Consider the following 15216-nt stretch of genomic DNA (forward strand, 5'->3'; position numbering starts at 1 on the left):
ACTCAGCTGAAGCGAGGATGCTACATAAATCTCTATGCATTTCCAGAGTAAAGGAAGTAGGTTCCAAAACATCAAGGATACACTGCCATGTGTTTGGAGCTTGTGATCACATTATAAGGATGCAATTTCCAGGCTACTTCTTACATTACGACACAAAGAGCAAGCTTTTCCCTTTTCTTTAAGAGTGCAATTTATGACAATCCCCCAAATAACTTTGGACAATTGCCTTTGAATAATCTCTAATGTAATGCCTGGCACAATGCTGATTTTACATCTATTGGAACAACACAAGGAATACATAATAGGCTTTCTGTGAAACTATGAACGATAGCTTCAGTCATCTGGAAATTGTTGTAAGGCTTATATTTGCACTTCTGATTTTCCTAAAGTATTCCCATCAAGCATTCAGTCCAAAATTTCAGAGTACAAGAATAACCTATGTACCTTGCTTGTCTGTGTGACATGTCCAGAAACTTATTTGTGTCTTTGGTTTGGTTTGGTTTTCTTATTTTTCCCACAGGGAAAACATTTCAAGTCCTGTACCAGCAACAGGCATACTAAATAGTGTGTTTCTGCTACTGCACAGCCCATCTCTTTAGCACTTCACATGAAAAGTTTCATCCAAGTCCCTGGGTGCTGTGTCATATCCTGAAACATCACTCAGCAGCCACTGCCTCTACCTGAACAATTCCCCAGACTTTTTGTAGCAAAGACTTTATTTTCAGGTATTGAGTTCCCATTTAAACAATGCACAATGCTTATTTCTGTTTCAGCAAGATCATTTCAATTTGGGCAAATACGTGGCCATATGTGTGGGCCCTAAATTATTAATTATCTTCTGTCCAAGCAGTACTGATCTTCTCTCTTCCAAAACTATTGGTGAGATTATTGTTTGCTCCTGAACAGTCTGAAGTCCAGTGCAGACAGGATGTAGAAGTATAGTCTAGGAAGCAGAAGACAGGTATGAGAGGGCCCTATCCCAGGCAGGAGTAGAAAACAGCAGTCATTTCCTGGCTAGAGCCATGCCATGATGGTTGTGTTTATTGAACAAAGCCACTCTGTGGTTGAGAATTTTTCAAAATTCCAAAATTTTGTTTGCAATGCCTCACTGTTTCTCAACTTAGTGGCAAAGTTCACACTGATGTTTCTTCTGTTGGACAGTTTCTCCCTTGAGAATTCTTCTGGAGTGCTGAAGTTTTGACTATCTGCTTCAGTCTTTAGTTCATCTGAATAATTCACCCACACCTATTTTAAACAAAGGTTATTTTGTAAAGGATGGGTAAGCAATGGCAACCTAGCCTCAGACATGTTATTAGCACAGTTGTTTATTCCCCTTTGAGCACACATCCCTGGAAATCAGATGTGGATCACATTTGCTGGGCTACACAGTATCAAATCTGAATTTCCTTTCTCTTTGCATCAGCAATCCTGATTTACAATGAAGTTACCCAGGGCACCCGAGGGGACAGGCAGGGCTGAGAGAAAAAGCCTCATTGAGAAGGAGCTATCAATTAGCAGACACACATTTACTATTCAAGCTGCATTAGAAAGTAATTAAATGTAAGCGGTCCTTCATTCAAAGCTTCAGGGGCAAGTAAATAAACTTAGTGGAAGCCACAGCTATTAAATGAAGACATGGCATGGGCAGTAAACAGCGGCAAAAGACTTACAGAAAATAAACTCTTTCATATTAGGCTTGGGGAGGGGGCATTGCAGTGGACTGAGCACAGAAACCTTGCCCTAGACTTTGGAGGCTCACAGCATTGTGCAGTTGAGTTTTGTTCTCAACAAAGGGCTGGGGTTGTAAAACCACAGTGAAACCTCTGCAAGCTGACAAGACTTATTCTCTGGGCACAGGGTGAATTTTTCAAGGCATTACAAGTAAATTATTAGTTTATGTGTTCCAATGAATTAAACTAGACTACTTAAAAGACAGGGAAGTTTCATGGTGTGGGCATGCATAATTAGAGCAGCCATGCAAGATAATTTCTCTTTGCTGAGGCCAGTGGAAGACAGGGAAATAAACCATGGTGTCATTACCAAAGTGATTTGGTTTAATCTGGGCCAAAGGTATTCAAGAGCTCTTGTTGAAATGACAGTGGTATTGCATGATATTCCAAAGGGACAAGTTAAAATTTCATTTGTGCCAAGAGGATGCACTGCCAAGTCTTGGTGTGTTTAAGCTTTCTCATGTTTAACGCTGAATTTGCTGGGCTTGTTCATTGGGGATGATAATGAAGGAAATTAATGTTTTGTTTCACTTATTCTAAAGCACATAAAATAAGTTGGAGCTCTAGCAGCTATTGGCTCATATAAAAATTTTTTGAGCCCTTAATGGGGGAATTATTTTACCCCTTGCAGTGAAAGCTAGTACAGAAATATTTTTCATGCAATAATCACTCTTGGGGTACATCTGAAGAAATTTGTGGGGTTCAGCCCTCTGCCGATGCTGTTTGGCAGAAGAGATTTGGTGCCCTAGGAGAGATTTTTACCTTCAAAACTCTTCATGGGATTGATCTTAGAATATTTTACTCATTTTCATATTATATACACAACCTAGATGTCCTCTAGGTTCCCTTTGTTATCAAGGAAGTTTAGTAGGAGCCTATCTTCAGAGATTAATTTATGCATTTCGCTAGGACTGACTGTGAATGAATCCATTTTGTTTCAGCCTGGACAACTTATTTTTTGGGCAAGCAGAAACTGAGCTAGAGGAAACACACCCTTGTTCTCCATCTTCCTTGTGAAAGAAGCACAAGACATTTCTCTTTCTTCCTGATGTCTTTCCCTTTTTCTGAGTGCTGCTTCTACAAAGAAGGCAAATCTCCAGGAGAAGCACCTGTATTCACACTCAGGTGTCACTCCAGCTTGCAGGATCCTTACACAACATGCACACATCTGACAATATTGGGTCATGGGTCCTATATTCTCTTCAGCACAGTTATATGTACATAATCTTATTGTGTTCTTTATTCTCCTTTTTATCCTGATTCCAAAACTTTATTCATGCTGAAAATATTTATTTTAGGACTTCTCCCTATGGCATTTGCATATATACTGGAAAATTGCCATATCTTTATTATTTTCAGATTTACAATTAGTTTAGCTTTTGTCTGATTTTTTATTTAATGTGGATTCCTGTCCTTCTGCAGTACATTTTATCTCTATGAAGCCTGATTTCAGCATATTTTCACCCTTCTCCATAATTCTACAGAAGCAACAACCTTTGTTTTATTTAAGATGTGTTTTCAGCTCTGTCTCAAAATTGGATGCTACTTTTCTTTGTGATCAGTGCAAGAAGCAAAAAAATCTCTCATGCTCTTTACTCTAGTCCAGTATTGGCTGAATTTTTAAGGTTTCTCTTGCCCTCAGAGCTTTCACTGTGTGATTTGTGATCTGGCAATCTAGTCCACTGAGCACTGAGCTTTGTTTCCAACATGTTGAGATTGACCTATCTCTTTTCTGCAAACTGACACCACTTTTTTTCTTCTAAGCTTCAGTCAATGACATCTAGTAATATTTTCTGTATGCCTCCTCAAAACTCCTTGGGCAACTAATGTTAAATTATGAGTGCTGCAAACTCTCCATCTTTATAGTAACGTGTCTTGTGTAAATGTAAAGTCCCTGGACTTCTGTAAAGGCTTTAGTTTCATGTACAAAACTTGTTTCCCAAAGCTGGTGTTCTTTCTGGTCAGGCAGGAAATTTTGGGACCCATATCTGATAAACAGAATTGTTCTTTCATACCTCAGCTAGGCTGTTAAACAAATCCAGGGGAACTGCCTTAATAATGCTAGATTTAACAAATCCTCTTTTCTCTCACCATCAATTAATTTTCATACCCAAACAACCAGTGGATTTCTGGTTAGTGGATTTCTGGTTAGTGAATTTCTGGTTAGTGGATTTCTACAGCTGCACTGGAGCTTCTCCTCACCTCCTGCTCCCTGGTGGTTCTCTTTCTCATGATTAGGCAGTGTCTTTGTGGTAAGATTTAGGGTTTTACCACACAATAAAAATGAGTCCTCATCAGAGCAGCAGATTCACTAATAAAAAAACCAACAAAAAAAATGTAAAAGGTAAGAATGTGGCTTTGTCTCCTAGTTACTCTGATTAAAACTGGTGCTGTTGTTAGTGGATTCTGGGAATAAATTTCCTGGCAAAAAGAAAGAGGAAGATATTGTGGGAGTTTTCTGGCCTATCCATGTAACTTACTGGGACACTACAAGGCCTTTGACCTTCATACTCCTGCATGAATTTGGGTTAAAAACCTCTGGGTGGTTCATCTTTCCAGAGCTCCATTATGCAGCAGCCCCCAGCACTGAGTGTGTTCAGCAGCCACAGAGCAGCACAACACCATCAGGGAGCCCACAAAGCTAAAGCAAAGAAAATCCTCCTTCACTGTCACTTGGTAGAGGTGATTACCAGAAGTTACTGATTCCTTTTGGCTCAACCCTGCTGCTGTCATCAATGTCCATAGGAAAAAAAACAGTGGAAAAAACCCCAAAGCATAAAATGTTGCATCTGGCATTTCAAAACAATGCTACTAAAAAGCTGATGGCAATTACAATCTTAACATTACAGCCATAACTGTGCACATACCTCTACCTTAAACAGAAATTACTAGCACTATGAAAGCTCAGGTATAAATATCAAATTCCCTGTGGTTTTTTATAACCTTTTTTTTAGGATTCAAACAATTGTTTCTTTTTATCTGAAATCCTCCAGGTCTGTGATGCCTTAAAATGCTTAATATATTTGACATGACACATTATTCTATGTCACTCTCTATTGCACAGGCTGCTTCTTCAACTGGTACGACAAATTGTCACAGGGGGAGAGGCATCAAGAGGAAAGGAAATATGCATTTTAATTTCACCAGGGTAGTCAGGATGTGAAGCAAAGGCAGGTGCATTTTATGTGTGGCAGTCTGCAAAAGTAAAATCTTTTTACTAGATAGGGAAATGGAAAATTTGGGGGGTGGTTTTCCCACAGTCTGGGACATCTGGGGTTTAACTCTACAGGACAAAAATATCTAAAATTAATATTCTCCCCAAAAAGGTCCCATTTTTTTAGGTGTGCTTAGTGCAGATAAGTGGAAATTTTTAAGAGGCAAACTGCCTGAAAATGCATACATGCAGAGTGCTTTTGAAAGTGGAGCATCTTTTTTTTTTTATTTTTTTTTTCAACTGAAATAATGCATGCATAGTAGAGCAAGGCAGGTAGATGGGGTGACAGGGATGCCTTGTAATGAAGCATAAATCAGGAGCTCAGTGCATCTGGATGGGCTGTGGTATCTCTCATGAATTCACTGGCAACAGGGTGGCATATAGGGAGTGAGAAACAGGAAATCATCAGCAGGTTTTGTTCTGTGATTTGCCTCAGCGACACCACGACAATATTGGCTGCATTCCCACAGGGCACAAATAAAGCAGCAGTTCAGGAAGCCTGACGTTAGTTCGCAGAAATCTGATGATACCCACCGAATTTCCCACTGCTGTGATAATGCAGCTCCAGCCAGCTGCTAAATTTCCTTCTTGTAAATCCTTTCCAAAGTATAAGGGAAAAATATCCACAGTGAGCAGAGTCCAAACCAGACCAGTCTCTTCCATTCTTCAGCCTGCAACATATCCAGCTGGGCTTTGCAGTTGGGATTGAAGAAATTATGATTTGTCCGAAGTTCAGGATTCCCTTGTCAAACACTTTTAATCACCTTTTGTGCCTTTGTGCATCCAATAACTTTCAGAGGCAGGAGTAGACTGAAGCAAGGGTGGTGCTGCCTCTATTAGAGAGAGCATTTGGATAAGCTTTGCCATATCAGCCAGCAGTAAACCTCATATTCCTTGCCAGGAGTTTGAGGGAAACTTAGGAAGAAATCAGACAGTTATGCAGAAATCAGACAGTTATTTGCTGCCTAAATTTCTCTGGCCCCACACTTTCACGCTGAGTATTCATAGGCACTATGAACATATGACCATGACCTACAACTGAGTGGGTTAAGCTTGAGATCTGAATGTGATAAAGATGAAAAGGAGCACTCTTATGTAGTCTGAATGGAGTTGGATTTATCTTTCTGGTCTCTGCACTAGCTTTTCTCTTTTTTTTTTTTTTTTTTTTTAATCTAGTTACATCTGTTTTTTTTCCCTCACTGTACCATATATATATTCATTTCTTGACTCAAAGCTTTCATGAATGATGGTGACTTAGAAGAAGAGTTGTTAAATAATATAAACTCATGAATTTTGGATATGGAACATTCAGATATTTCTAAATGACATAGTTGGGTTTTATTTCCAGCTGAAATTTTTGGCCATTTGGAAGGAGAAATGCCAGTTTAGACACACTGGCTGGCATTGCTGGCATCCCATCAACTTGCCAGATCAGCAGAGCTCTGGCTTGACTATGGTCATGCAGAAATTCCAGTCAAATGGTAACTGCATTATAATCCATTTTTGGGATTTCCTGTGAATGTAGTGCTCTCAACACAGCAAATCAGATATTTCACAAAGCACCGAACTCAAAAGGACAAAACACAAGAACATATTTCTAGACAGAAAACATTGGAAGAATATGTGTGTCTGCTCTACAACTTCACTGAACTCCAGGATCACTATCAGCATGCATTGGAAAAGCAGCAATTCTGCTATCTTTGGAAATGCACAGGAATATTCCAGGCAAGTTACTGAAAGAGAAGGATTATAAAATTGTTGTGCTTTTTAGCAGGTCTGAGTGCAGGACTGTGTTTGCAGATGGCAGGATCACTGTTCAGTGTGAGCTGTTACCCACCATATGTCTAAAAAGAGCCCTAAATCCCTTATCAGGCCTTAGATTATTCACTATTTTTGCCCTAAAATTTATATTTTCTCTTTGTTAAGAGCACATACTCAGTGCATGCACATTTGCTACCTTTTCTCACTGGTATAGCAATCTAATATCAAGCTTTGTAAAAATAATGATTTATGAAAGGTAATGAATGCTACTTCAGCTTTAAAGTAAAATTATTGCAGCAAGAATGATATTTTTTTCAATTTGTCTCTTAAATCTGGGATAAAACTCCATATTCTCACTTGAAATGGGCATGCAAAATTCCCAGGCAAAATGAAAACAATCAAAAGTCAAAAGAAATGGCTTTTCACTTTGAATGATGGAACTAAGAACAAGTGTGCCAGTGTCAGGCTTCATTGGGAAAAACAGAAAATATAATTTGATATGAGAGTGGCCCATCATATTGCTTTGTTAGTTGGTTTTGGTTGCGGTTATTTTTTTTTAATTTGGAAAGTTAGCTTTCCATTTTTAACATTCAGAAAGCTATTTCTGAGAGAGCACAGTAATGTCATAAAGATTGTTTTGCAGGTCTACTCTCACCAAAATATATAGCCAGAAAACACTACTTCATACTGCTAGTTCAAACACTGTTTACAAAATTCTCTCCATCTGTCAAATGAAAACAACTCAGAACAAAATAGATTAGAAAGTAAATAGTTTTAAATATGCACATGCATACATTCTTCCATACTCCTATAACTCTGCTGATTATCCACAGGAAATCTCCTTGTGTTGTAAAGTGTTGATTTTTTTATCAGCTTACTATCTCGTGTTTTCCAGGTGAGACACTGTGAGATGGACTTTGAATTAATTATAGAATGACAGATGTGCAGAAGACAGGCTCTAGATTAGATGTGGAGACCAGGAGCTGATCGTGTTTCAAATCAACTTAGATTGTCACGTGACAGTAGTGTACTCTGTGCCTTGACAAACTTATAAACAAGCTGGGCATCATACACACAGCTGGACATTTCACCCCAAAATCAACTCCCTCAAAAGACCCCAAACTAATCCAATTCAACTCCTTAATTAATTTAAATATAAACTCTGCATTCGGAATACAGTCATTTCATCCCAAGGTGGTGGTACTGAAAATGTGAAGCAACTGAAGTTAAAATGTGAAGTAACAGATGGTTAAAATCCAGGCAAAAGTTATTACCATAAATCCAGAATAATCCTAACTATCCTTTCTCAGACTTTGCAGAAGTGTCCTTATTCATTTTCAGCATGATTGGTACAACTTCCAGTCTAAGATTTTCCAATACAAATGGAAGAAAATTATTGGATAAGGTTAAAATAGGCTTTAATGACTATGAAAGCAGCCTACAACTACACTGTGGAAGAACAATTTGCTATTTCTTCAAAATACATACCAGTCTGTCTATCTGTCAACGCCCTTAACATAGAGTATATATAAATTTGTGTATCAAAAAGAAGTACCTAAGCATTTGCTTCTGACAGGTGCTGAATGCCTGACAGAAGAAGCTCAGAAACTGTCAGGATCCTCCTCAAAATAGATGATTTTCACAGACAGCAGAATAACTGTGAAAGAACATTCCTAACCTCAAATAAATACCAGTTTACCAACTTCACTTTCTGATCTGAATTGAAACAACACAGCATTGTTTATACATAAGACATGTCCTATAGTTTTTCTAATTTTTTTGTATTTAATCTTTGGATTTATAGACAAAAAAATTGTTAAAGATTAAGTAAAATTGTTGTTTATTTGTGTGCTTTTATGTGCAGTTTTGCATAACTGAAACTGAAAAATTCTCATTAAATGCTTATTAATTTGCATCTTGTCCCAGAGTTAGGATTTGACTGAGATGCAATGAGAACATTTCTTTTGACATCAAAGTGGTTCAGAGGAAATCTCTGCCTAACCAGGTAGGGAAATGTCTCCAAACTTCTGCTGACCCTCTGTAGTCTGGACTAGAATCTGATATTAAGTTAACGTCAATTATCTTAACAGATATTATGGTATTAAACAGTACAGATACCTATACAGAACCCTGAAGGACAGCCTTCATTACTGATCCCCCTCTGGACACTGAGGTGTTGACTGCTCTCCTGATGCAAACATCTATCCAGTTCCTTATCCATCACAGAGCCCACCCACCAAAACTATATGTCCACAATTTAGAGAGGAGGATGTCATACCTGACAGTATCAAAGAAGTCCAGAGGGATGGCATCCATCATTTTTCCCTTTCCCACTGATGGAGTCACTCCATCACAGAAGGCCACAGGGTTGGTCAGGCAGGACTTGCCCTTGGTGAAGCTGTGCTGGGTGTCTCAAATCACCTTCCCATCCTCCATGTGCCTTAGCACAGCTTCCAGGAGGAGCTGTTCCATTTAAATGCTTTAAAGTTGTCTTTGCAGTCATTTTACATGTTTAGCAAGTCAATTCTGAAATTCAAAATAGCTTTGTGTGTGCATGTATACTTGTTTTTTGTTTGACTATTTTTGCAAACTGTTGGAAATAAACTTCAGATTGCACTGACATATCATGCAATTTATGCAGAGGAAAGTACTCAAACATTCTTTCTTTTCTTCAGACGAGATAGTGTTTATTACAAAATATTGAACTCTCTGTGTGTGAGATAAGGTAAAAAAGAAAATTCACATAGCTTAACACATTCTCCACCAGATCTTAGTGCTTAATTTTTTGGAGATTAGCATATAAACACAAATGTAACAAGACACATCATTGCTGAAGGCTACTAACATTTCTGCATACATGAGAAAATTAACTGGCACCACAATAACTTTGTTGGGGAGATATGCCCAAGGAACTCCCTGCACATTTGACTCTGAAATAAAAGTGACTTTATTCTAGAATGATTATTCCCTCCTGGAAGCAGAGTAATTATTCTGGAGTAAAATTGCTTTTATTCTGGAGCTGAATGTCTGCACTGGGGAGGTATTCCAGAATAGTTAAATTATACCAAAATAGCAATAATAGAAGTTATTACAGAACAGCTCTGCTGGTTAATTTCCCCCGTGTAGAGCAGACCAAAGGTTGTGTTGCACCAGAATGTATCGTACATAATTATGTGAGTGATTGCTGTAGAGTAAAACAGATTTTAAAGGGAATTACTCCCTTATAAGACAACAACTCATACTCCTCCTTCATCTCCCTCTTCCCCCCTGCCCCAAATAAAATCCCAGTTAATTAAGCCCTGCAGCTAAGAAATTTGAAAATAAAAAATAAAAAATAATTAAAAAAAAAAAGGAGTAAATTCCAGGGCAGGACAGCAAATTATTGCAGCCAACCCCATCCAAACTAGAAGAAACATCTACAGTTGGCACTATGCTGTTTACTGTCTCATACATGTGTCACTCACACTGGGTTGTCCTCCTTTCCATTCACAGTGACAGCTATCATCATCCAGAAACAAAACCCTCTTGTGTTTGTTCTTCCTAAGCTGTGGCTGTTTCAATGGATTTCACTTTGTGTCCTGGAAATTGCCAAACCCCAGAGTACACAGTGTGAATCTGCCTTTCTGAAGCAAGTCCTGCACTTGGTGCCCCATCCTTAGCTAATGAGAAATGGGGGAGGGAGGAAAAAGGGAATTCTACCACTTAAAAACAGGTACTTCAAGGCAATATGGTGAAATAAACTAAAGGTCTGTACATATGATAAACCTCAGCTTTGTTGGAAGTCAACATGATAATGATAAACTTCTGGGTTTTGTCAAGCCTCTACCTCCTATCAGGCTTTTCTTTGCCTTTCATTCCTGTGACTGGATAGTTGGGTGAAGTCCAGGATTTGGACTTCATTAAAACTAAAACTCTTCCACATAATTAGGGCTGTGCACCAATTCTTGAAGTAAGAAACACCCACTTGCACTCTGTTCTGCTGTGGTGTACACTGGATGTAGATCAGGGCCCCTGACTCCTCAGGGGTGTAAATGAGCAGCACTCCCAAGGGCACAGTCCTACTCTGTGGAGGTCTGGCGTGGCTCTGGAGGCCTCTGAAAGATTTATATTATCTACACAGAAAAACAGGTCAGAGTAAAGATCTGTGAGGGGAGAGGTGAAGGGGAGCTGGGTGGTGTCTGTGCATATCACAGTGTGAAATAATCTTGCTGCAGCAGGATCCCCCTGGGTCTGAGAGCTAAGTGTTTTGACGGGTGTGTCTGTCTTCCCTGCTTGTATTCTGACATGGAAGCTCCACTTCCCGTGCCAAGCAGTCTAATGCTTGCAGACTATCCAGCCTTAAGCCCTTATTTTATGTGCTGGCAACCTGCTTGCAGTATGTTAATGTTTTGTTGATGCTGAGTCTTTGCTGGCTCTCATTAGTTTTAGTAGGATGAAATCTCACTTGTGAGAGATAGACAGTGCATAACCACAAAGATGATGCAGGTTTTATTTTAGAAGTCACATTCTCATCTGCTCCCAGCTGTTTTTCAAGTAATTGGATTAATCCTGCAAGGCCTAAGACCCCAGGACTTTCATGATGTCCCCAATCTGTTGTGTGTTTAAAACATGGACCCTGAAAGGTGCTTTGTGGCTTGGGGGCCTCTGATTTTCAGTGGTGAATTGAGTGCCCCTGTGTGCTGCATTCTAAAACTTCAGAATAGCTAAGAAACAGAGTAGAAAAAGCTAGTTATTCTTGAGAACTACAGTTATGTATAAGAACTACAGTTCTTTTGCCCTGTAAAGAGGTTATATAACTTTCTAGCTTTCAGATGCCTGACTTCAACACTGTAGTCTGTCAGCCTGTGAAAACAAGACTTGGGTGATCATGCTGTCAGTCCATGTCTATTTGTCTGTTGTCCTCTGATAGCTTTTGTACATGTTGATTGATGTCAGTGAAGGGTGACTGAGGAAGCCAAAGTCTTACAGATGCACAGCAGCACCCAGGATGGGCTGGTCTGTCAATTTATGGTGCCATAAAAAAAAAAAAAAAAAAAAAAAGCAGCAAAGTTTTACGTGGTGCATTCAGGAAATTTTCAAAGGCTTCTGATCAAATGAATCAAGTGAGACCTTCAAGAAAGGAAGCACATTATCTGACCCAAAGGGAAGTGGTTCATTTATTCTAAATGAGAGGGCCATTGATCCCTTTGGAACTCCTGCCCATTTAGAAGCCTGATAAATGCACAAATCTGCTCCATAGTTCATGCTGAATTACACTTCAAGTTTTGCCCTCTTTGTATTTGTCTCACCAGCTTTCTGAGTTTAAAATGTTGTGTGTGCACATTCCTTTTCCAATTCTCCTCCCAGAAAGTCAGGCAAATTGCACATGGGTGTTACCAGCAACGTTATGACATAATATTTATCAAAAATAAATTACCTGTGTTCCAGCTTTGTCCATTATTTCTCACATGATTGTTCATCAGTGTGATAGTAACAGAGAGTACTACTGTAGAAAATGCTCACTGTTTGGCTCTCCCACTAATCTGAGCTCAGGGAATTTTATAGTACCTTTATGTTCTGAACAAAGATTCTATTTCATCATCAGAATACTGCTTCTTCATTTTAAGACTTTGACACAATTGTATTCAAGTTTACAATTCTAGTCCTGTCTTAGGAGGCTGTAAATTTAGGGTGGCAACAACGACTTCAGCTTATTAAGTGTCCTTGCTACGTATACATAATACTTTTGGGTGGTGAGGCAGAGATAATAGGTAGGAACTCATACCACTGCAATCATACATTAAAGTGATCACCAGATTAAAAGCTGACACACTACTAAGTCATGACAGAGTAACAAGCCAGATGAAGTGAATTGGCTCCCGGCTCATGACCTTGCCTTAGCCTTCACAAGAGAAAGGGGATTCCTGGAGGTCTCACAGTGGTTCTCCAGCCTCTATTCCTCATTGCCCTTGTGACACTTTTTCCACCGCATTTTTTTGCTTTTAAATAACAAACTTTTTAATGTTTAAGAAACACTGTTTTACGAAATAATTATTAAACTTTAAATCAACTAAATAATAGCTATACTGTCTACATTTAAACTCCTTGCCATGGAAAAGCTGAGGTGAATATTTTCTGTTTCACTTATAGTATATCTTCTGAGAAACTGCAAGTCTGTGATGCCCTAGCCTTTCTTTGACAAAATGTAATGCATGCCTTTGTTTAACACGGTTTTACTTCTCTAGTTTTACCTTATCCCATCCTCAGTAATTGAGGGTCTGAGCAGCCACTTCTCTGTACTGCCACAGAAGGGTTAACAAAGAGGAAATGCTGAATGTGGTCTGCTGGTTTAAGCTCAGTGATGGCTATGCACACAGTATGGTGCTACTGATGGTATAGTCAGACTGGAAAAAAATCAGTGTTTCCCTACCTAGCACCTCATTTTGGGCTCCTTTAAGCTATGGGGTAACACTGAAATTTCTTTACCATTTTATACTTATGTGACATGCTGATGCCAAATCAGGATAACTTGAATTACCATTGTGTGCCTAAACCTCCCACTGAAAAGTGAGATCTCATAAATTCAGAGACTTAGATTACTCGGTCTGCTATGACCTTTTACTATTGTGTTGGGGTGACTTTATGATGCTTGTATCCCCCTTCATTCTGTTTAGCCCAGAAATAAGTTTTGCACCTTTAAGACTGGCTCCAAGAGCAAAAGTGGGGAGAGGAGAAGCGCAGAGTTTGTTATCAGAAACTGCACTTGCTCCCCCACATCCTTCTCCTGGCCTGTGTTTTCTGCAGCACAGACAGTGAGAGGAGCCCTCCTTTACTTTTAGTCAGTTTTTAGCTGGCTGAAGCAGAAAAGTTCCCTAGACTGTAGTTCTTCTTTTCCTTAGAATTGTTTGAAACCACTGTAAACTGAAAACCCAGAAGAGTACCAGGAGCTCTCACCTGTAGCTCATCAAGGCCAGGCCTGGACCATGGCATTTCCAGTGCCAGAGGGACTGATAACAGGCTGTGTGAGCTGAGCTACAGCCCATGAACAAAACTTTGTGAATTAGTAATCTCTTCAGAGTAGAGAGAGGTTTTATTGTTTAACATTGTTCAATTTTTGTGCTGTTGAATGCTTTGCTGTTAAATAAGCAGGTTTTTTTCCATTTTTCTCCAAGAAAATCTCTTCCCACAAGACTTGAAAGAAGGGCCACTTAGATTTACTTTCTAGAAGAACCCCTTTAGAAGTTTTCTCCCAAATTTGCCCTAAACCAAGACAACTACGACCTCCAGTACAAAACAAACCATATTGTTCATACTTTCACTCACTGGACTATGCCTTTGCAAAGACCAAGCAACAGCCAGGAAAGCAAAACAAGAGGCTTCCTGCTAGGCATTCTTCTCCAACTATTACCCCTCTATCCATAAGCCACAGGTCTGAGGACTTTTGGGTTCTGCCCTTTAATAGCTTCTCAGTTAGCAAAAAGAGATTTAAGTAGGACAGCTCTCTTCCCAGGACAGATTTTGACGGATACCTGCACATTAAATGTCAAACAGAAGAGAAATTTTCTTGCTGGGGTCATTTGATATTGTACTGTATTGCTCAATGCAACTGCTTATCTGGGGTTCCAGAGGTTATTTGCTGCAGGGAAGGCTGAGAATGTCATTAGAGCACCCTGCCCTGAGATAACCTGCAGCATATCATTAAACCATCTAATGACTCTATGGCCCATTGACCTCCATCACTCATTTGTTAACAATGTTTGTTATTTACAGGCACTAGGGAAATTACTGTTGAGTTATTACTCAACCTTCCCTTGCTGCTGCCATCACAATACCTGGTGATATCCAACAGGAAGAGTGTAGAAAGCCAATAAATTTGTTTTGAAGATATGATCTGGTGTGGGTATGAATGAAGTTTGTAGAGGCACTTATTGAGTTCCCCTTGTTGTCATCACCCCCACCCCACCAAAACTAGTATCTCACTCTGGTCACTGAAATAATGTTTTCACTAAGCCATGCCTTGCCATCTAGCTTTGGGTTCCACTGGATGACATTTTCTCTTAAAAACATGTTATGCAACAATCTGGAATGGAGATAAATCCAGTGATAGAAGAATACATAGAAGCTGAATGCACAGATAATTGGTACTTGTACTGAAAATGTCACTTAGCCCCCAGATTCTTAAAGTAAAGCAATTGGGACTCTTAAATTGCTATCTTCTTCTGCAGATGTGAAGTATTTGTAACCCCTCATATTACAATATTTCTTCCATTAAACAAGGTATTTCCAAAGGCATTAAAGGCTATTAAACAGCTAAACCTTACTGGAACTGAAAGGTACCAGCTTGGATTTTTGTTTAGTTATGAGATTTTGGAAGATAAGTGAAGAAAAGACAGTTGTTTATTTAAACTATTTTTCAGTTAATATGCAATAAACAAAACTGGTGGTGTTTTCAGAAAATATTAAGCTTTCCTAGTGGTGAAAAGTCTATTCAGCAAGTTAAATTAACCTGCTGTTTTTCCCAAGTATGAGCAA

The sequence above is a fragment of the Zonotrichia leucophrys genome, chromosome 4 (assembly GCF_028769735.1).
Source record: "Zonotrichia leucophrys gambelii isolate GWCS_2022_RI chromosome 4, RI_Zleu_2.0, whole genome shotgun sequence".
NCBI classification, from domain to species: Eukaryota; Metazoa; Chordata; class Aves; order Passeriformes; family Passerellidae; genus Zonotrichia; species Zonotrichia leucophrys.